The 24,272-nt window shown below is 39.3% G+C and overlaps 1 protein-coding gene across 2 annotated transcripts in view; it reads left to right on the forward strand.

Annotated features, from left to right (window-relative positions):
• Window positions 1-24,272, forward strand: part of LUZP2 (leucine zipper protein 2) — a 928,200-nt gene that overhangs the window by 262,674 nt on the left and 641,254 nt on the right. The window lies entirely within an intron of this gene.

Consider the following 24,272-nt stretch of genomic DNA (forward strand, 5'->3'; position numbering starts at 1 on the left):
TAACTGTTTGTGCGTTTTCATATAAGGGTAAGAATAGAGTTCTCAAAAATGTGTAATCTGGAGAAACTTGAAACTTGTAAGGGGATGGTGTAGGTGGGTGATTGCGGACGTTCCACCAAGTTCCCCAGTAAATCCTTGGTTACATGTGAGCACTACCCCTGGGGTAGGTTCTTCTGGGCTACACTAGGCACCTGTATCTGGGTCATTCTCCCCACACATGTGGTATCATTACTTGAGCCATGTTCTTGACCCAGTAGATGACACACGTGAACAAATTCTAGTAAACTCTCTTGATGTATTAAGCATCACCATGATCACTCGTACCTTTACTGCTATTTTCATCAATGCCCTGGGACAAATCTGAAGCCACCATTGGGAAATACTCAACCTTAAGGTGGGCCTCTACTCTTTATAAACACTTGGTCAAAAACTGTCCTTCATAGGATGCACAAGTTGCACCATACGCACACGTATATGTCCGGGGGGAGCCATGTCCTCGATCTCGAGGTGACACTTAAGTGAGCCTGTTGGTTTGCAAAGCATGGACAAAGAACATGTGTCACGATCAGGGGTCAGGCTCGAAGTTTCTATAGCAGTAGAGGGATTTCCATCGACCAGCGGGATAGGTATACAAGTGGAACACCTTGGTGGATGATTCTGGCTCCCCTGAGGTGCAGGGTCTAAGTACTAATCTGTGTTCACCAGAGCTCCTGATGGTGGAGAAGGATTTAACTGTATTTTAGTACCAGGTTGCGGTCCTCAGGATCGCTCCAGCAGGAGGTGAGCAAGCCACAGTCTAGTCCAGATATTGTAGGTAAGGATCAAACAGAAGCGTAGTCAGTAAACACGCCAATGCTCAGTAACAAGTAGTTGCAGGTTGGGATCAGGCAGAAGCGTACTTAAGGAACAACCCAGGTAACGAGTGGTAGTAAAGATAAGGAGGGCAGCAGGGAAGACAGAGTGAGATATTGGCTGGAGAGAGCACAATAATCTGGCAAACAGGAAGTGCAGAGACATGGCTTAAATCAGGAAGTTCATGGGATGAGAAAAGACTCAGCAGAAGTCAAGGAACAAGGCAGAGTTGTCCAATGCATCAGACAGGGTGCTGTCCAGCATTTCAGGTAGCTCAGTGCGAATAGTTGCTAGCAGACACAGCAAAAGGTCCAGGTACTAACAACTGGTTTGTGTTAATAAGACATAAGGCATTTTAGAGAGGAGGTGGAGAGGCTATACAGCAACCCTGTAGCTCATCAGTACTGTCCCAGGTTTTCAAGGACTGTCCCATGATTTGATGCCTTGTCCCTGGAAATGCCCAAAAAATGTAATTTGCTCAGTTTTAGCATGTATTCTTCTTAGGTTATTTAAATTATTGCTTTTCCAAGTAGGTAGTCTTTAAAGCAAACAACTATTTTAGGATAGTATGAGAAATGTTTTAGTTTTCATAGAAGACTGACAGACTGGGACTCTGAGCACAAAGATCTAAACACATTCTACAGGTGCATTTTTAATGTAACTTCTCCTGTATTGTGAGACCTCTGCACACATCTTTATTAGCGATCAGGCAGGAAGTCTGATCTGGCAGACCATTGAGAATCCCAGTACGGTTTTCTGTGAACAGGGAAAGGAAGCGGTAAAAGGTTAAATTTGCAAATCTAGTTGATTTTCCTGACTCTAAGGGAGTTAATGTGTGTTAAAAGTACACTTATTGCTTAAGTCCCCTAATGCGTTGCTTCAGTACCTGTCTGCGGTGTGTGTGTGTGTGTGCATGCTTAGTTATAAGTACTTGCCAGGCAATAAAGAGAATGAAAAAGAAGAGGAGAGACAAAGTCAAAAGGTTTACAGACTACAAAATATATATAAAACCGTCTTCATAACCAGATTTAGACTCCCATCTGCAAAAAGTGAACATTTTTGAGGCAGAAACAAGCAAGGTGGGGAAAGCTTTAAAAGGTCGTAGAGATATTATGGCAGACAATTGAAAAATATATTGAGTTTATATTGCATTTTTTACTGAAAATGTTGCTCAGAGACACAAGAACACTTCAACACAGCTAGTTGTTATCTCCAATCACATGGAAGGCCACTGAACAATGACTTACTGTATACCCAGAAACAAAGAATGAAGTGGGCCCCGATGTAGGTATATTATTTAGGTAATCTTTAATGCCATTTATTGAGGTCCACCATCTTTGCATGGCAATTAATTTGGAGTCTTAAATAGATTCTTAAAGTGATATTATAGTTTTTTTTTTTAACCACTTAAGGACCATAAGGATTTACCCCCTTAATGACCAGGCCATTTTTAGCAAGATAGCACTGCGTTATTTTAGCTGACAATTGTGCCGTGAAGCGACACTGTGCCCAAATAAAATTGATGTCATTTTTTTTCTGTCACAAATAGAGCTTTCTTTTGGTGGTATTTGATCACCTCTGCCATTTTTATTTTTTGTGCTATATATAATTTTTTTTCTGCTATAAAACATACCCAATAAGAAAATGTAAAAAAATGTATTTCTTCATCAATTTAGGCCAATATGTATTCTGCTACATATTTCTGGTAAAAAAAAGACTCTAAGAACTAATATTATGAGCCCTTTTTGATCTTTAAGGGTCCCGCTGCAGTATTACATGTTGTACCAGCACTCTGTCCACCCCTGATTGACCTCAGCATACACTATATTGCATGTTAACTGAACATATAGTCACATTTTCTATACTGTATGTGAAAGGGAATGGGTTTCCACAGCCACCAGGTAACAAGGTTCTACCTATCCGACTATAGGCTCATCTCCAACCTCCCCTTCATATCGAAAGTACTTGAGAAAGTAGTTGCCACTCACCTTCAGGACCACCTTAAACATAATAACCTCTTTGAAAAATTCTAGTCAGGTTTCCGCTTTGCTAACAGCATAAAGACTGCCCTCATCAGAGTTACAAACAACCCCCTCATATCATCCAATGCTGGCTCTCCTTCTCTCCTCACCCTCCTGGACCTTTCAGCCATATACTATTGACCATGGCATTCTTTTAAACTGGCTCCACCTCACCACTGGACTCAATGACACAGCCCTCAGCTGGCTCAAATCATACCTCACAAACTGGACAAAATACATCTCCCCGAGCCTCTTCAAAGAAAGTCCACATACAGTTACTTGCGGTGTCCCCCAAGGGTCAGTTCTTGGCCCCATCCTCTTCATCCTCTATCTCACCCCACTTGGCCAAATTATCAGCCGTCATAAAATTTAATTCCACTGTTATGCCGATGATACACAGCTATATGTAAATGCAACAGCTGAAACCCCACCTTCACAATCATCCTTTATCAGTACTCACCACCTGTCTAGAGGAGATAAAGGTATGGATGGTATGAACTTTCTTCAACTAAATAGTTCCAAAACTCATCCTGATTGGCACTCCTTACCAGACCAAATCATCATTCAATCCAGTATAACCTTTTTCTGGTTCTAACACCCCCCTCTCATCAACAATCACAAATCTTGGTGTAAAAATGGACTCCCAACTAACTTTTGAAGCCCATATAAATCACCTATGTAAGACCTCTTTCTACAACCTCCGTAACATTTCCAAGCTTCATCCCATTCTTTCCCTCTCAGATGCTTCATGCCTTTGTCTCCTCCAGACTGGACTACTGTAATGCACTTCTCATTGGTATTCCTAGAAAGAGTCTGCAAAGGCTTCAGTACATCCAAAACTCTGCAGCAAGGTGAGAGTGCGGAAATATGAGCACATTACCCCCATTTTCTACTCACTCCACTGGCTTCCTGTCTACATCAGGACTGAGTACAAGGTTTCCCTCCTCATACACCAATGCATCCATGGACACAGCCCCCCACCTCTAAAAACTTCTCAAACCACAAAACACAACACGTCCCCTCCACCCCCTTACTCAGTCCTTCTCCATATTCCCAGACTCAGGACAATGAGAGACAGGGCCTTTTGTGCAGCTGCCCCGCACCTGTGGAATGCCCTACATGATACCTTGAGGGCTCCTCAATCCACTGGTTGTTTTAAAAAAAGGTCTTAAGACATTTCTTTTTAGCAAAGCTTTTTGTCTTTTTTAGATGTTCATTTCATTGTATAAATTGCACGTTCTTTATTTATTTATTTTTTTAATTTAACCTGTAGCACTTTGAAATCTTTGATGAAAAGGGCACTATAAATAAAAGGTATTATTATTATTATTATTACCATATTCCTACAAATCATTCTGTACTTGGCTGTCACTTTTGCACTAATGGTAATTTACTTAAATTTGCCGCAGGTGTCTTACTTTGAAGCAAGTCTTTGTATCGAAAGATCAATCATTGTTAAGGCTTGATTCCTGTCAACAGTATCAGTAGACACACAATCTTTGCTGTCCAAAATAATGTCTCTCTTTAACCACTTGCCTACCATGGCATTTTTTTAAATGTTATAACTTGCATTTTTTTGCTAGAAAATTACTTTAAATCCCCAAACCTTATGTCTTCTAAAAGCAGAGACACTGGAGAATAAAATGGTAATTGTTGCAATTTTTTTAATGTCACGCAATATTTACGCATCCATTTATCAAGAATAAAATACACCTAAATTAATTTTAGTGCACACAAACACTGTATAAAACCCAATATTTTGGTAAAGTATAAAAGATAATATTGGGTCGAGCAAGTAAATAAAAAACAAGTCAAGATTTAAAATTGTGCTCGACTGTGAAATAGTAACAAGCTACAGTACCTAAACTTGTTCGTAGGTGACATTTTAAAGCCTTTACAGGTTATCAGTTCTCTTAGACCTCTGATGAGACACACAGCACTAAAACCGGACATGACAAAATACTCATCGCTTTATACTACATTAGTAGTACATTACTACATTAGTCACAGAGGAGATGGGGGAACAGATGTTCCTCCATCTCTTTTGTGTACAGCCAATCTGACCGCCTACAGTGGTCCACAATAAAACCAAGAACCCAGGAAGGTCAGAAATAGGAGGGGGGCCCCCCTTGAGAGTACTTTGGCAGCTGTAAGGTGACTCAGATCACTTTTTCTGGAAAACCAATTGACAGCTGAGAAAACAATGCCAGGAGCATAGCGGTAGTCATGATTCTGGTGTAACTGCTTGCTGCCTCCTTTAGGCAATGCATTTTCTTCTCTAATGCCGCGTACACACAGTCAGAATTTCAGTCAGCAGAATGAGAGCTTTTCGACGGAAAATGTGACCGCGTGTATGATCCATCGGAATTTCGCTGGCCGAATATCTGCCAGCAAAAGATTGAGAGCAGGTCCCTATTTTTTCAGCCGGAAAAAAATTCTATCTGAAATTCCAATTATGTGTATTCAATTCCGACGCGCAAAAAACTCACGCATGCTCAGATTCAACTAGGAGACGGAAGCTATTGGCTACTGGCTATTGAACTTCCTTTTCTAGTCCCGTCATATGTGTTGTATGTCACTGTGTTCTTGACGGTTGGAATTTGGTGTGACCGTGTAAGACAGGACAGCTTGAGCAAAAACCCATTGGAATTCCATTGGGAAAACTATCAGAGCTTTTTCCGACTAAAATTCCTCATCCTAACCTATCCTAACCTAACCTAAGTTAAAAAAAACTGTGATAAATAAGTATAAAACTTTTTGTGTAAGGCCTTGTTTAAACTTGCATTGCACTCTGAAGAGAGCATTTGCGTTGTTCTGAACAGAGCATTTGACAGGCGGTGAGGAGACATTGTAGCTCATCGTCACCGCCTGTTTTAATCCCCTAAATGCCATGCTATTGTACTGCAACCATGTGCATTGCATGTAGTTGTAGGGTGGTTGCAGCATGGCCACATTCACTTAAATAGGTCATATTTCCAGTTAAAGGGGTAGTGGTTGGGAGGCAGTAAAAATATGACACAGCCAGGGCTTAACAAAATCTGCTTTGAATCTAGGAACCAGCTAAAAAAGTTAAGAGACAGTTTTTTTAACGAACAAATCTTATGATTTAACATGTCCCCGAATGTGAACTTATCCTTTAACCCTTTCACAATCAGAGACATTTTTGCATTTTTGCACACATTTAAAAAATTATTTTAGGCCTGAAGATTACATAAAACCCCCAAACAGTATATATTTTCTGAAAGCAGACACCCTAGAGAATAAAATAGCAGTAGCTACAATTTTTTATGTCACACGATGTTACCGAAAAGGTCTAGGAAATACACAATTTCAGTAAACACATTAAAAGTTCATTTTAGGGGGCACAAAAAGGCAATAAATTACCCATTTTTTTGGTAAAATATAAAAGCCGAGGTTGCACTGAGTAAATAGATACCCAACATGCCAAACCTACATGCTTCCTATAGGTCATCAGTTTAAAGTTATGAAGGAGGTCTAGTGCTAGCATTATTGCTCTCATTCCGGCGTGTGTGGTGATATGTAACATGTGTATCGCAATCTGCATTTTCAGGTGTAGGCACCCCACGGTGTGCATTTGTGCCTTGTACATGTGTATATGTGGGGGGTGGGGGACCTCAATTGTTTGTTTGTTTTTGGGGAGGGGGGTTGATGTGTTTGGCTGTAATTTACATTATTTACAATTAAAAATGTTTTTTTTTTTTTACTTAAGGTGATTGTAAAGTCTTGTTTTGCTCTCTAAAAATAACAAACATGCTATACTTATCTGCTTTGTTGCAGTGGATTTGCACAGGGCAGCCAGAATCCTCCTCTTTCAGGTCCCTCTTTGGCTCTCCTGGCCCCTTCCTCCTGTCTAGTGCCCCCACAGCAAGCAGCTTGCTATGGGGGCACCTGAGCCCCAATTCGGCCCCACCACCTCTCTCTCCTGATTTGCTAACTGACTTTAATTGAGATCATGTTCATTCAGGAACGACACCAGGCCTTTTTTAAAGCAATCGACTGAGCTGGCCAGAACTACCTCTGGAGGGAGTCTATTCCACATTTTCACAGCTCATACTTTCAAGAAACCTTTCTGTATTTGGTCACCCAGAAGTCACATGTTACTTCTGGGTCAACAACTAGAAGGGAAGGAGAGCAGACGTGTCTCTGCTCACCTCCCTCCCCCTGCTTCTATACCCAGCGGCACCCACTATGCTGGTCCTAGGCCCACAGATGGGCAAGTGGAGCTTCTGGTCGCAATGGTGACCTGGCACCAGGGGTTTGTCGAACCTTGGGCTCAACCATTGGGTTTTACTTCTACCCCCAACTGCTAATGTAAACAAGCCCCAGGTAAACTCATTTGGGATAGCCATATTTCTCCTTAATATTATAAAATATGCCTAACCAGGAACTATACAGGGTAAAGCAACCTCCTTGTCCGAGCTGTCCATAGGCACAAGTCGAGACTTGTTCATAGTTGTGTGAATGTCTCCAATCATTGAAACATTCCAGCTGCAATGGTCGCCCTTGTGGTCAGAAATACATCTGACCGCGGGGTAGCTATTGCAAAAGCCCCTTAGAATTGTGAAGCTGCTATGGACAATATTGCAGCATTCCATATTTCTCATCTCCCTATCCTCCTGCAGTGCCTAAAGTATCTACATAAAATGTGATACTGATCAAATAACTGCAGAAATGTGAAGACAGCTGTCAGATGTTCCACTAGCCCGCTTATAACCATTGTAAAGTTGATGAGAGCAGCGAGGGAATAATCAGACTCATCTCTTCTATTCTTTTAATTTAACTGCAAAAGAAATACAACAAAAGCAAAATCTCCACAAAGTCCACAGCTCTTCTGTGAAGTTTCTGGTGTCAGATCAAACAGAAGCTGGAAACCTGAAAAACATGAATGCAGATGAAGCATTTTCTTTTGTTATTTTTCCCCAGCTTGTTGGCTTCAGAGACACGTCTTTCTGAATGTTGCTGACCTCATGATCTAAATGATACACTTGAATGAGAAGGGAATCTCAGAGACACGCATTGGGGATGGGTTGCTGTAACAGGGCTAACAGGACAGGATTAAACTGATATTTAAGTATTTGGTGGATAGCTGTGTTCACAGATTTCAAATGGCAAAACATTCATTTAATGCCAAAAGACCAGCAAAGGTAGAGCAGGTAATCTGGAAGAGAGAACGATGCCCTTCCCTATAACCAACCTCTCCTGTAACCCTTACCCTCCATGTTGTGTTGGATTTGTAGATTTGAAAGGCATATGTTATGATAAAAAATAAACAAATCTGCCCTTTTGTATGAAATATACCAACCTTTTCTCGTGCACATATTGGACTTGATTTACCAAAACTGGAAAGGGCCAAATCGGGGTTCAGCTGTGCATGGTAGCCAATCAGCTTCCAACTTCAGCTTGTTCAGTTAGGCTGGATTCCCACCTATGCATATTTTGTGCGTTTTGCATTTTGCAGATTTGCACTACAGATCGTGTTCCATAGGAAACAATGTTAAATGGACTATAGTACAAATCTGCAAAATACAAAAAGCACTAAAACTGCATAGGTGTAAATCCAGCCTTAAAGCCGATCTTCACTGCATCTAAACACCACAAACCAAAAACACTATTTAATTAATTTTTTAATATTCAAAGCAAATTCACCCATCCATCCATGTCTCTATGCTTTATTTTGTTGAGAAATCACTTTGAAAAACACCCCTCTAGCATTTCTGGCTGTGGCCATCTTGAGTAAGGGCAAATAATTCATGTAGCATTTACTTCCTGAAAGTAAATACCATCTGTATAGTATGCATGCACATGTGCTTAGCTGAGAAAACCTCTCCTCCTCGTCTCTCCTCCTTAAGACTGCTGGAATGTATGACATAATTTGCCTAGGCAGGAAACCAGGAAGGCACTCATTAGAATGGATGGTGGCAACTACATGTCGCTTAAAACAAATAAATATCCTTTCCTAACTATTTACTAATGCTAGCAGCATGAGGATTAAAAATAATCATTGTTAATTTGGAGAGTGAAGTTCCACTTTAAGCTTTCCAAAAAAAACCTGGAAGCTGGTTTATTTTTTTTATTTTTAGTTTTTTACATAAAGATTTTTTTACATAAAGATTTTATTAAACATTTTAATGAACAATACAGATAATAATAGCAAAAGGGTAAATGGCTACATTTACAGCACATCATGTAGTTATACACAGAGAATAGAAAACGCAGTGAAATATAAGGCACACATTATAACCGGTATTCATGGGATGAAGCTAACATTAACCTCACCATGAGGTTTTAATGCATACTATTCTCAGTGATGGCATTGTATTTATCTAGGAACCTGTCAGAACTGGCCATTAATGCAGGGTCTTCAGAAGTACTTATAATCTGATTGTTCAGCAAGTCACGGACAGTATGAGAATAGGTTCCAACCATCCAAGTCAGCAGCTGATTGATTTCTATGCACAGCTGCACCAGATTTTGCACTCTCCAGTTTTAGTAAATCAACCCCATAGCGTCTTCCTCTTTTTAAACTTGTGAACAACTGTATGGCTGTAAAACCTGCAAGTTCCTTATGAAACCAACAGACATTTTACCTTCTCTGAACATTAGGTGAAAGTCACTAAAAGGTGACAACATATGCTAAAATTCTTGAAAAAATACTATTTAGCTTCAGGCCTGAAAATGTATCTCCTATTTCATATACGGTATATTGTATTCTGTGTCCACCCAATGTGTAATCTATCTCATTACCTATGCTAACTCACTTGACTTAAAGCAGAGCTCCACCCAAAAGGGGAAGCTCCACTTATCTGCCTCCTCCCCCCTCCACTGCCACATTTGACACCTTTTGGGGGGAGCGGGTACCTGGTTTTGACAGGTACTCACTCCTACTTCTCACTCCTGCTTCCAGCTGAGTTCGTCAGCCAGAAGTTTGGCCCCCCTCCTCGCTGTCAGCCCAATTTAAAGAGCACAGCATGCTTCATTCAAACACAGTAGGGAACTGGCTGTGAAGCCACATGGCTTCTATGCCAATTTACCTCAGCGGAGATGGCAGCGGCAGCACCTGATAGCTGGACAACCTGGACAAGTAAGTGTCCTAATATTAAAAGTCAGCAACTACAGTATTTGTAGCTGCTGACTTTTATTTATTTTTTTCTACAAGAGCCTGGAGCTCTGCTTTAAGTAGGCCATAGACAAATTAAAATTCGTTTTTTTCAGCAGGAACCGGTTGAATTTCAATCTGTCTATGAGCAGACTGTACTAAAGTCCATCCATTGATCAACTACAGTACAACCAGCCTGTCGGGGTTTGTTTCACCCGCTCACCCGCCGGCAGTGATCATTGTATTCAACCCATGTTGAAGGAAAGAAAATTGCATATGCCCGGTCTTATACAGTAGACCAGTAGACCTATACATTCAATGTAAAAATCTGATTTCCTTTTTTTATTGTCCACCTGTGCCCATCTTAATAAGATCTTTTGTTCCTTGAAAAAAGTGGTGCTTATTCCCAGGATACAGTAATCCCAACAGTAACTGTCCCTGTAACACTAACCCTACTATGTGAAACTCTACTTTGTATATTCCCTTCTCTTGCTCTGGGATCTTCTGCTCTTATTCCAAACCTTTTTGTGAAAGATACCAGAGGTGAGGTTGTGCCGTAGCCACCAAGGAAGCCTTTAATTCCTTCCTCATTCATCTGTGTGAAGGGTGGTGTTTGCTGTGTTTGCCCACACAAACTGGGAGCAAAGGCTGTGTCCATTCAGCAGATGCATCCCAAAAGATGTGAATGGGACTACCTGCAAACAGATGCAGGGAACGCCTGTGCAACTTGTGTGGGCATACACGACCCTTCACAAGGATGTATGTGAATAAGGCCTTAAATACAAATTTCTCTAATATAAATTATGTTTTCAATAGTGTTTGTAATTGCAAGTTAGTTGCATAAATGTTTTTTTTTATTAAATTGTTTACTTAAAGAGGAGCTCCAGTTTGAAAAAAAAAAATCATCAGCTACAAATACATTTTAATATAAGGACACTTACCTGTCCAGGGATCCTGCAATGTCGGCATCCCAAGCCGATTGGTCAATCGGCTTCAGGGGCAGGCACTGGCATTGTAAGTAAGGGAAACCGGCAGGCTTCAAAGTTGGTTTCCTATTGCGCATGCCTCAGTCACACTGCGCTTCTGGGACCTGTGTGTGTCCCAGAAGATGGTGGGGGAAGGAGGAGGAGCCAGTAATGTTTGTAGATCACTGTGGCAATCTTACTCAGAAATGGGAGTGGGTACCTGTCAAAACTAGGTGCCTGTTCCCCCCAAAAAGTGCCAAATGTGGCAGTGGAGAGGGGGAGGGTGGAACAAGTGGAGTTTCCCTTTTTGGGTGGAGCTCCGCTTTAAGCCGCCTTCCACCACTACCAGTATTTATTTCTGGGATTTAGAATTTTACCCTGCCTGATATAACAAACAACTTTTGAAACCTTTATTTTTCAAAATGTTATTTAGCTAAAAAAATTATATTACTTTTAAAGGGATCTAGCATTTCATGTTAAGTGCATATACGGTATGCTAATTAATGTGTAGGTGTAACATTTATACATCTCAAACCGTTCACTTTGCTCTCCTTGACAATAATGTATTCTTCTTTTCTCTCTGGAAGGCCAACATCATCTTTCAGTTTTCTTGAATTTTCTTTTAATATCGTAACTTGTCAAGAATTTGTTCATGCAGTTTTGTAAGGTTGCTAAAAAATCCACTTTAACGTTTTTTTCTAGATTTACCTTAGGGTAAATTTATTGATAGAGGCTGCAGCTCTTCACATATTTTACATTTTAATTTTCATTTGTACCCTAAGCACGGGAGTCAAATCTAAAATAAGCGGAAGCACAGCAGAGAGGGCACCCAGAATACACGACGTACAGTAGTGAGTAGTGGGTCACAATCCGAGTTTTGTAACAGTCGAGCAGGAAGGGACTAAATCATGAGCAGGATCAAGGTCTGGGACAAGAAGAGGTTGGCAAATTGTTAATGATGAGACACAGAATTGGTAGACAAAATTGGAAATTCAGGATGAGGTCAGTAACAAAAATAGGCAGCAACCATAGACAGGCAAGGTTAAGCCAGGAGCAGGTCAGACAAAAGTCAGGTTGATAACAGGATCAAACAGGTTCAGGATCAAGAATAACAGGAACTCAAGCTGAAAGACCTTTTGGCAATAATCTCATGAACAAGGTGCTAGAATCTGCATTGGACATACCTGTGTGTTCACACGCACGTATATGCGTATGTCCATGCATGTGTGCATGAGCCTTATGGCTTACACAGCCTTTCTGATGGCTGCCATGATGTTCCTGACATTTGCAATATCAGAGGATACTTTTGGCAATGCCCACAACCCATACTGTGCCTGGACAATTCCTATTTGCTTGACAAGCAACCAGTCAATGGTTCTACACTGATTACAAAATGGCATGATGATGACAGCACAGGAGAGCAGGAGGCCATCAAATAATTGGTCAATTTTAGGGATGAGCTTCACAACCCCCAGTTCAATTCACACCAGAACTTGCGAACAGACCAAAAATGTGTGCAAACATGCGAACATCGTTAAAGTATATGGGACACGAACGTCAAAAATTGAAAGTGCTCATTCTAAAGCAGTGGTCTCAAACTGGGGGCCCTCCAGCTGTTGTGAAACTACAAGTATATATATATATATATATATATATATATATATATATATATATATATATATATATATATATATATATATATATATATATATATATATAATACACTGCCTGTACTGATTGAATATAGAGTTTACACTGTATATATAGGCTACCCTGAATGCAGAGAATATATATATATATATATATATATTTATAAAATTATTATTTTAGCCTGACTGTAAAAATATATCAAATACACTGCCATTAAAGAGCCTTGATACCGGTAAATTGGTTACAAGTTAAAAAACCCACTATTAGAGAATGGGTGCAGAGAATTGAACATATTAACAATATGGAATGTTTAATTAAAATGTAAAATAACCAAATGAACAAATATTGGGCAGTATGGAAAAAATGGAGATCATTCAAAAGGACTGAAACATACATCCAGGTATTAGTAGAATAAATAGAGGAGGAAGGGCCAACAAACACAGGGGAGGTTGGGTGGGGGGTTGGGGTATATTCTGGGAAAGCGGTGGGGAGGGTAGATAGGAAATATAAAGAAAGTAAGCAAGTGAGAAAAGGAGGAAAAAAAAAAAGGAAGGAAAGAAAAGAAAAAAAGAAAGAAAGAAAAAGGAAAAGGCCATGGATTGTATTGTAAAGAACATTTGTTTTGTTCGCTTGATTTTTTTTTTGATTTTTTTTGTTTTTTTCATTCATTGTATTGGTGGCCTGTTTTGTATCATTTGTATCATATTGTTTTCCCTTTTGTTACTCTCCCTGTTTGTTTTTAATTGTAAAAATCAATAAAAAAAATTAAATTACAAAAAAAAAATACACTGTCATTAACTAACTAACCTTCCTGCCTAATCTAGCTCTCTATCTCCGTCCACTATAAGACACTATACGGGCATGGTGTAAGCAGACTTATATAGTGTGGGGCATGGACTTAGTCCCCCAATCCACGATTGGTCAAAGGAACCCTGCCTTTGGCCAATTATGGGTCCCACTGAGGAGTGTGCTGTGATTGGCCATAGCATGCAGGTCAGGTGTATGCTTTGGCCAATCATCATACACAATGCTCTGCAGTCTTGCAGTGCATTATGGGGCGCTCAAATTTGCAGCAAATGCTCCATAAAATTCAGTGTTTGGCGAACGGGCAAACATCGGATGCTCGAGGTAGAATTTATGTTTACTTGGACTCCAAGCTCATGCCTAATCAATTTAATCAGATCCAGCATGGCAGATGATCACAGGACCATGGATTATAGTAGAAGTGGGTCTTGGAAACTTTATTAAGGAAATAAAATAAATAAACATTAGCAGCTGTTGGAGGGGTTACTAATATTTTTCCCTGGAGTTTAGCTTTAACTTCTAGCTGTTATTGATAGGCAGCATAGCATGCCACTCCATTCTTTCTCTACTTTTAAAATCCCAGCAGTATGCCCTGACTCTCATTAAGAAGAAAAAAGACATTTGCATTACTGAATGACCTTTAATAAGAAGATATAAAAGAGAAATGGTTTCAATGCCTTATAATACCTTACGTCAAAATTTGAACTATTAAAAAGAATGATTGCTCCTCATTAATATCATTTTGCTTTTACAGATCATTGGAGACATCACTTGTATCGAGAATATGTATTCTGATGGCTTTTTGTCTTTCTGTCTCACATATGTCCCTCTCGTGTTCAAGATCATTGTAATGTTACTGTTAATTGATTCATTCTTTTGCTTATGTTTCTGGAATAGTTCAAAGTGATTTATTAGCGGGTGGGTTCTGATGAATACACATTAGGATGTTGTGCATGTTAAATGAATGCTACTTGAGTCATACCAGATAGAAAAGTATAATCCTAAGATGGAGGGAGGTTGCAACAAGGTCGTTTAGAAGTAAATATAGAACTGACGTTCATCTCAATACTGAGATATTTTAGAACAGATGAGTGCTTATGCAGTTTCCGCAGTGAAGAGAAAACAGTTGTCAACATTTTGTTTTTCTTCATTTAAAGCACCAACATGTCCTGAAGTGAACCCATGCTTAGTCCAAGTAGGGCAGAGCAGCAGGTCCACTTAAAGGACCACTATGGAAAAAAAAACAATTCTCTTCTTGTAACTGTATGGGGTTAATACTTTAAAGATGGTATTAGTATTTCTGCTTTTATTTCACATGCTTTCATTTATTTACATTTTTCTCAACCTTTACTGTCCAGCTAAAGTGACAATAACTAGGGATAAGACGAAACATATAACACTGGTAGTTACAACAATCAGATTTCATCCAGATTATCAGATTTTAATTCCTCGTATTCCAAAAAATATTTTGTTTTAGTGACTTAAAAAGTGTAAGCTGGAGTTAGGCTTCAAAGAGGATCTTCACCCTAGAAAGAAAAATTTAAGTCAACAGCTACAAATACGTTGGATAATAAAAGGACACCTGCCCAGGGATTCATAGCTGTCCTTATCAAGACCAGTTCTTTGCCACTCTTTGGGTTCTTGGCACCGGGATGTTTACTAAGGAATGCTGTCTGTGACCCTCTTGCTGCTTCACAGCAAGCTTATATGTGAATAGTCCCACAGCCTTCCAGTGCCTGTGATGTGTCCCAGAAGGCTGTGAGCAAAGAGAGGGGAGCCAAACATGGCTCACCTAGACAGGGGCTCAAAACTTCAAGTCCTGAGCTACTAGACAGGTCTTAAAAGTTACTCGCCACCAGTTGCCCCATGCACCCCCCCCCTTTAATTCTGCCCCTAAACATGACCTTGTAAAATATCTCATAAAATTACACTGTTAAATGTTTTATGCAGAATTAAGTTACAAAAATAATTATTAACAACAAAAACTTTAACAATATTAACATAAAGCATATTTAAAAATAAAATAAGGATAAAATATGATTGGCTACCATAGGCATTGTACACATGATTACTGCCTTGTTAAGTAAATGTTTTATTGCTATATTAAATATAGCGTTAAAAAAATGAAAACCAATAAATTACACTTTCACTGATTTAGGATGTAGAGAGACTTACAACAGAGTGCAGCACTGGACAAGGGAGCAGAAGCTGCTAAAATTTTACTTTCCTCTTAACAAGCTGGTGATTGGTTGCTAGGCAGTTCGAGGCAACCAATCACCAGGTTGTTGCTGGAAGGAGATTCGGCTCTTGTTTAACCCCACCTGACGGCAGCCCCCGCCCCACAATGTGGCTCCGCACTCGCCCTCAGCCTATTTCCACTCGCCTAATGCGAGCAGGCGAGTGGAAATTTTGTGGGCTGACCTAGAATATCCAAGCAAAAGTGAGATTGAGTACCTATCAAAACGGGCTACCTGCACCCCCCAAAAAATTATAATGTGCCAAATGTGGCAGAGGATGTGGGGAGGAGTACATAAAGCGTAACTTCCCCTTTAGGGTAAAATTCCACTTTAATTTGTTTATTGCTTACCTAATGTCCATGTAAAACAATATGATTAAATATCTGGCAATACACTGGCCAGTTCCTGCTAGCTCGGCTGAAATTTAGGTAGTGTACGGCCCTTCCAGCATTGCTCGAACAGGAATCTATTGGAAAATTGTTGGCTGAACAGACACAGGTAGAATACAATAGCCTAACAGGGGGATTTATTCATCCAGGCTGCAGCGTGAATAAAAGAAAGCTATTAGTGTATAGCCAGCTTTAGGCTACTTGTACACAGGGCAACGCTGGAGGGATTTCGCTGCAGAATGGTCAGCACTGTCACTCTGTTACAAGAAGTGGAAAATAAATGGATCTACTGGCAGGATCAACAGGTAATATAACTATGTTCCAAGGAGAACTTAATTTAGGATGACACCCCAACACACAAACAAAGTAGCAGGACCCTAAAATGCAGCAAAGGCACATGCTATGCCAATGGTCAAGACTCTTTTTTGTGCATTAAGTTGCGCTGCTAGCCCATTCAAAAATAATTAGATATGTGCATGACAAAAAAAAATTGTTTTGTTTCATTTAGATTCGTTAATCTAGTTATTTTGTTTAGTTAAATTCGGTTGATTAGTTTAATTCATATTCGGGACTCGTATTCAGAATTTGTGTTCGGAATTTGCTTTATGTATTTTTCAAAATTTCTTTTTTCTTTTTTCTTGATTCAAAACATTCAAATTGATAAATTTCAAAACATTTGAATCGAAAATTTTAGATTGTTATTTATACACATTGATCTTGTTTGTATTAATAATATATTTATTAAAAATATACAAAGTGTTCTAATTAAAAAAGAATTATCTTACTTTAAACATTTTACTATGTACAATACTTTCTAGAAGTTTTAGCCAGCTGAGAGAAAAAATGTCAAGTACAAAAGCTTTAAATATTTATATTTTACTCTTTTCTTTTTTTTCAATTTTACAAAGTGCAAAAGTGAACGAACAAAAGAAAAATCTTCATAAAATGATTACACTGACTCATTAAATCACTTTTGTCCTAGACAAAAACAGCATTATTTTGAAATGGTACACTAATAACACACACAGTCTTTGAGTTTAGCAATAGGTTTACAGTTCGAATTTGAATGGAATTCGATGTAAAATTTAAGTCGAATTTCAATTTGAATTTTGGAAAATCTGACAAATGTTGTTTCATTATTCTGAGAATTCTGTAAAATAAATTTTTACTATAATTCTTTAAGAATAATGAAAAATGTGTCTGAATATTCGGAACTAAACTAATTGCACATGTCTAAAAATAATTATCTGCCTTGTCCCATAGCTCTTTAGAACCGTAAAGCATATCTTTGGGCAAAATGTAAACTCATATATTCATTTGCACATTTTATTTCAAATATTTCTAGCCTACTTCTATTATTCTGAATGAAGTTTGTAAACTTACTTTGTGAAGATCCCCAAACATTTATTTTCTTGAATTCTGTAATGTGTATTCACTATGCCCTGTGAATTTACACTGCTATATCGCAGAATTCCCAGAGCCAGCCTTCTGAACTACAGAGGTTTCAGGAAGTGGAGTCAGTACAGGGATCACTTGCAGGCAGCACAGTACCATGGGATATGTAGTCTTTAGGACTTGAAACGAATTAGAGAAGAAGAAGTTGCATAGCATGCTGGGAATTCAGAAAATTGTAAAAAAAGATAGGGCTTGCAGACAAGCAGAACTCACAACAAGAGAGAAGATTTTTCAAGTAATCTTTAATTGAATTGTCAAATGCAACTATTGTTTGCATTGTTATTATAATGCTGATGTTATAAAATGACAGTGTATTCTGTGACCATAGATTTCCTTTAACAATAATACAGTATACAGTATATTCTTGTAGTTTTGTGCTTCTAGAAAATGTATTGTGAAGAAAACATTGAAAACATTTGAGGCGCAAAAGCATTGTATTATCTACAGTAATGTATTTTTAATACAGAGACGTATGTGTGTTAGTTTGTGCAAACAAATGTAAACCAAAAAGCCATTGTAAGTTCTTATTGTGTTCTGTGTCTTGATAATGTCCTTTTTATGCTTCTGAGAGAGGCTTGAAAAATTATAAAGCAGTAAAAATTAAATTGAGAAATAAAAAAGCAGTGGGTGCAGTATTTGAAAATAAATATCTTTATTAAGGTCTCCAATAAAACTTGCAAGCTTTTCATGTTTATGAGATGGAGAAGATGATATAACCATACCTGAATATATTTACGCTGTGTAGCAGTTCACTTTGGTGCTCTTTTTAGATCCTGTTGGATAATATGTGAATCTAGTGCAAATAATCAGCAGGTTTTACAGTTTAAAGAGTAACTCCAAAACTTGTTATAGTCTAATTCTGCAGCTTTTGATGGACATCGGAGAGTTGAGTGGTTTAATTGCTTATTATCTGACTTTAGTAGTTTAAATGTCCTGTATTTGTGTCTCTGTCCCCTACAAAAGTATCATTATTGTTTAGCACTATAGATAATCTATTATGGTGATGGTAACATCATCATGTGGCCTTAATGGCTATGACAGTTGGGTTAAAGAGTAAATTCACCTTTGGGAAGATTTGGGATTAATATTCTGATCTGATCTGATTTTCCAAAAAATATCCTATGCTATTCCATATTCTCGGAATAGTATACACCAGCACTCCTATTGTTGAAAATTGACTTACACCCACAGATCCAACTGTTAGGGGGGAGGGGGGTCCACAAAAACTGCTGGCCCTTCATATTCATGCCATTTGCAGGGTGAGCTAAACACTACAGTAATGTGCTCTCCCGTGGCCACTTAGGGCCGTTCTAACTGTACAGAGAAAAAAGGCTAAAAAGCAACCAGATTTTTCATTATTTGAAAAATACATAAACCAAGCAATATGCAAAAACAGCACACACTAAAAAAAACTATTTTTTTACACTTGTGGGAGATATAAAGTTGCAGAAACTGGCATTTTTGTAACCAATTCAGTACAGGGTATTTTCACCCCCTTCCTGCCCAGGCCAATTTTCAGTTTTCAGCGCTGTCACATTTTGAATGACAATTGTGCGGTCATGCAACACTGTACATAAATAAAATTTTTATAATTTTTTCCCCACAAATAGAGATTTCTTTTGGTGGTATTTGATCGCCTCTGAGTTTTTTTTTCTTTCTTGTGCTATAAACAAAAGAAGAGTGACACGTTTGAAAAACACACACTATTTTTTACTGTTTGCTATAATAAATATCCCAATTTTTTTTTTTTAAAAAGCAACATATTTTCTCCTCAGTTTAGGCTGATATGTATTCTTCTACATATTTTTAGTAAAAAAAAATTGCAATACGCTTATATTGATTGGTTTAACATAACTTTTGTCATAACTTTTTGAAAAGTTATAGTATCTACAAAATAGGGGGTAGATTTATGGCATTTTTATTATTTTTTTATTTTTTTTACTAGTAATGGCAGTGATCTGCAATTTTTATCATGACTGTGACATTGCGCCAGACACACCTGACACTATTTTGGGACCAGGCACATTTATATAGCGATCAGTGCTATAAAAATGCACTGATTACTGTATAAATGTTACTTGCAGGGAAGGGGTTAACACTAGGAAGCGATCAAGGTGTTAAATGTGTTACCTAGGGAGTGATTCTAACTGTAGGGGGAGGGGACTGACAAGGGGAGGAGATCGATCGGTGTTCCTCTGTACTGGGAACACATGATCGGTCTCCTCTCCTCTGACAGGACATGGATCTGTGTGTTTATACACACAGATCCATGTCCCAGCTCTGTTACTGGCAATTGCGGGTGCCGGGCGGACATCGCAGCCACCGGGCACGCGCATCGGCTCCCCAGTGAAGCCCAGGACGTTATATGACGCCCAACGAGGATGGGAGAGCCCTCCTGAGGATGTCATTTGACAATAGCCAGGATGTGAAGTGGTTATAAAAAGGACCTTGCATTCTGCAGCACTCATCTACTCCATGGTGCTGTCCCACAGAGACTCCAAGGTTTAGCACTGCTTGTCTTCTAGATGACTGATAGCCAGCATAATCCAACCCGCTTACCTAGGACTCAGGCTGTCATGGACATACTCCTGGGGGTGCGTCAGAAAATGTATATACACTTTGGGGTTGATTTACTAAAATGTGCAAAATCTGGTGCAGCTGTGCATAGAAACCAATCGGCTTCTGGGTTTTTTGTCAAAATTTATTTGAACAAGCTGAAGTTAGAAGCTGATGGGCTACCATGTACAGCTGCAACAGATTTAGCAATCTCCAGTTTTGGTAAATCAACCCCTTTATCTGCTATGTTCTTATGATGTGTTGTCTTTACCTAAAGATAGCCCCCAAATTTCACCACCCCACTGACTAAAGCTATATTAACATATTCTGGAAAACATCATGTCCAAATCAGAGGTAAAATGGGTAATAGGCACAAACATCCAAAATGTTCATGCTTAAAAAAGTCATCAAAGAAGTCCATACACTTGTGTCAGCTTTAAAATCCAGAGCGCAGCTCACTCTGTAGTAAACAGACAAGAAGAAAAGAGAAAATAGTGCCACTAAGTGTAGTAGTTAGATGCAATTTAATATGGACCCATAATCTAATTACTACACTTGTTTTTTTTTCTTCTTGTCCAAATCAGAGGTGTAAGTAGAACTATCAGAGCCCCGCTGCAAGAAACCATAAAGGGCCCCGTGATCACTGAGGCTCTTCCAATCAGTCTTGGGGTCCTTTCCTTTGTTCCTGGAGCCCTTCCCTCTGAGCCTAGGGCCCTTCCCACTGATCGTGGGGCGCTTTTCTTTTCTGTGTCTTTGAGTGCCATAGACTGCAATGTTAAATCACAAAAGTCGCAAGCAACTTGCAAAAGAAGTTGCAAGGAAATTACAATTGCAAGGAGAAGCAAGTTGCACCACTTTGGGGTTGCAGCAGTGTGAACTGTGCTCATGTTCTGCAGCGGTTTCTCTTCCTGCCATCTTGCCCCCCCCCATGGTAGCGGAACACCAGGGCATGGTCACAAGTGCAGCCTTTGCAGCCTGGTAGTTCTTGCTGCCGCTTTTCTCAGGTTGACATTTGCTTGTCAGTGACAGCTTGTCTGTGTTGTGCTAGAAAGGTGTAGCAACCGCAATGCAGGCAGCTGACTAGTTTTCTATTATAATCCCCCCCCCCCCCCACTATAATTTAAATTATGCTTTAGCTGGTTTTATGTTAGGAACATTTGGCACTTACTGTTTAATATTATTGTTGTGTATATGTTGTATCTGTATTTTTTATTGTTCATTTCATTTTTAAAATAATGTCTCTATTAAATTACCAGGACAAGGCTTAGTTACCACTAGCCAGTGCTCTGAAAAGCGATCCACTGTCAGCTATTTAGGAGGTGATCTTGCTAATTATCTGCAACCACAAGCGTTTGGCTCATGGTTGTGGTACATCTCCATTAACTTGCATGGCTGAGTTTGATAGACTGTGCCATCTGTCAACTTGGCATGTTTCAACAAATTTGCCATAGCTGTGTGCAAACAAACATGGCCAAGGCATGTGAACAGCATCCCCCGGCTATCTTTTAGCAACCTATATAGTGATATGCAGGTTGTATGATGCTGGCTCCTGGGTTTTTTAAAGCTTTTTGCTAATTTTGGGTGAGATTCGTTTGTTCCTGAACAAACTTCCACACATTTTCAATCAACCAGAGTCAAAAATCTGAATTGTAGGAAATAAATTCAAAACTCTATACTAATATTTACTTAGCTTTATATTTTACAACATTCAGTCACGTGTGAAATAATTTTGTTTGCAAGCAATGTTTTTATTCTGTAACTTAGAGTGCAAATTGCAGTCTTGTTGAAAAAAAAAACAATTCTCTGCAAGTGAACTATATATATTACAGATTCTTACTTGCTCTGTTTTGAAAAGAACAACATACGCCTTACCTTACACCTTTCCCAAACTGACTGCTAAGTGGGAAGATCTGATTTCAATAATGCCATCAGAAGATTCTCTGTCCTATAATAAGAAAACAAGCAGCCTGATCATCCCTTAAAGTGATTGTAAAGGCTCTATTGTTTTTCTTACATTAAAAAAATTAAATTTATTTTATCAAAATAACAAACATGTGATACTTACCGGCTCTGTGCCATGCTTTTGCCCAGAATAGTCCCAGTCTTCTTTTCTGGGGCTCCTTGGCGCTCCATGTCCTCCCCACCAAGTGCTGCCATAGCAAGCCTCTTTCTATGGGGCACTCAAATGTGCTCACTCCCTCTCTGCTTGGCTCTGGCCCAATGTTCCTTCCTCACTGGCTGTGATTGGCAACAGCAGGAACCAATGAGTCTGAGCCGATGAGGACAGAGATAGTCAAAAGAGCTTCTGTTCCCACATTGCTGGGTCAAGATGAATGAATGAATGAATGAGTAACTTGTATAGCGCTACAAATGCAAACTAAATCACCTTAAGGCACTTTGCCACCAGTGTCCAACTGTGTTTTCAGAAGAGATGGGTCTTGAGCTTCTTCCTGAATGCAAGATGTTTTTTTTCCGAGCGGATGTCCGCAGGTAGAGCATTCCATAGCCGAGGTCCTTGGACTGTGAACCTTCGTTTGCCTTTTGATTTATAACGGGTCTTAGCCCTTGTACACACGGTCGGAGATTCCGATGGAATGTGTCCGATCGGAGCGTTTTGTCGGATATTCCGACTGTGTGTGGTCTGCATCGGACTGTTTCCATCGGAATATCCGACAGACCAACTTTTGCAACTTGACGGAAATATTTTCCGACAAAATGCTCCGATCGGACATACTCCGATCATGTGTAGAGAATTTTGATTGGACAAAGTGCCACGCATGCTCAGATCAAATTCCTACATCAAAGCTATTGGCTACTAGCCTGAACGTAGTCTCATCGTAACAAAATTACGTCATCACGTTCTGAAAGATCGGATTTTCCGATAACTTTGTCCGACCGTGTGTATGCAATAGTTTCGGACAAGATCCGTCAGACAAAATCCGACGGACAAAATCCGACAGATTTGGTTGTCGGAATCTCCGACCGTGTGTACAAGGGCTTAGGGATGTGGAGAAGGTTCAGATTAGTTGACTGGAGTGGCGACCTGAGTTATAGTGCTTTATTTTGTCGCAGAGGTATTGCAGGACTTTTTCTTGTGTACATTTGTGAGTAAGGCAGAGTGTTTTGAATGTGACCCGGTCCTTCACGGCTAGCCAATGGAGGCTCCTCAGGGACAGGGTGATTGATTCCCAGGGTTTTTTCCAGTTACCAGTCTAGCTGCTGTGTTCTGGGCGACCTGTAGATGTAAAATGTGATATTTGGGAAATCCCAGATAGAGGGAATTTGCGTAGTCGAGTTGGGAATTGATGATTGTTCCAACTCCTGCTGCTGTATCTCCTTCCAGGATGAAGGGGATGAGTCTAGCAATAGGCGAAGATCAGGCTCAGGTAAGTATAAGGGGGGGCTGGGGGGGGAGCTGCATGCAAAGGTTTTAATCTTTGTGCATGCAAAGACATGACCCAACCACACAAGCAGGACATTACATTGGGAGGGGTGCAGGGGTCAACAAAATGCCCCCAGGTTGGTATAGTTGTAAAGAAGTGGAATTGAATGTTTTGGAAATTTTAAAAAGTAGCCACACCGAGAAATGGAAAAGACATTTTAGAACATTAAGCATTGTTACAAAATGGATTGTGCTTCAATGTCATGTGTAATTAAAGTTTGGAATGTAGTTTCCAAACACAAGCCATTTAAAATCTGATGTTTTCTTGCAATATAAAATATTTGAGAGCGGCTACCATTTATCTGATATTTTACATAACAGGGAAGGAACAATGAATATGTGAGGATTATAACCTCCTGCTAAATTTTGATTATTTAATTAATTCACATTTTTTTGATCTGTAGAATGTTTAATTGTTTAAAAAAAATAACTAATTGCTTGACCAAATGCAGCAAAACTTGTGGACATGGTGATATTTGGGCAGCTGGTCAAATCTATCTTCATAACTTGTATAATTAATAAAAAAACAAAAAGAAGAAGAATTACCAAGAACAAAATATTAAGGTACATCTAAAAGTTCAAAGTTTTGTCAGGTTTGTATTGCTGCCGGGACCTCACTAGTGGGATCTTCTCATAATTAAAAACAATTACAGCTGTTCCTGGAACAGGAGGTGATGACAGATTTTTGAAAGGGGTCCCCTGGTCCCCAGTAACTGTATAAGAGGAGACTTTCCCTTTAAATAGTTCTCCTCACATTTTCTGTTGTATCTCCAAAACATGAAGT

Source organism: Lithobates pipiens, unplaced genomic scaffold (assembly GCF_037356315.1).
Source record: "Lithobates pipiens isolate NorthernLeopardFrog02 unplaced genomic scaffold, aLitPip1_a1.2 Scaffold_10, whole genome shotgun sequence".
Classification (NCBI taxonomy): Eukaryota; Metazoa; Chordata; class Amphibia; order Anura; family Ranidae; genus Lithobates; species Lithobates pipiens.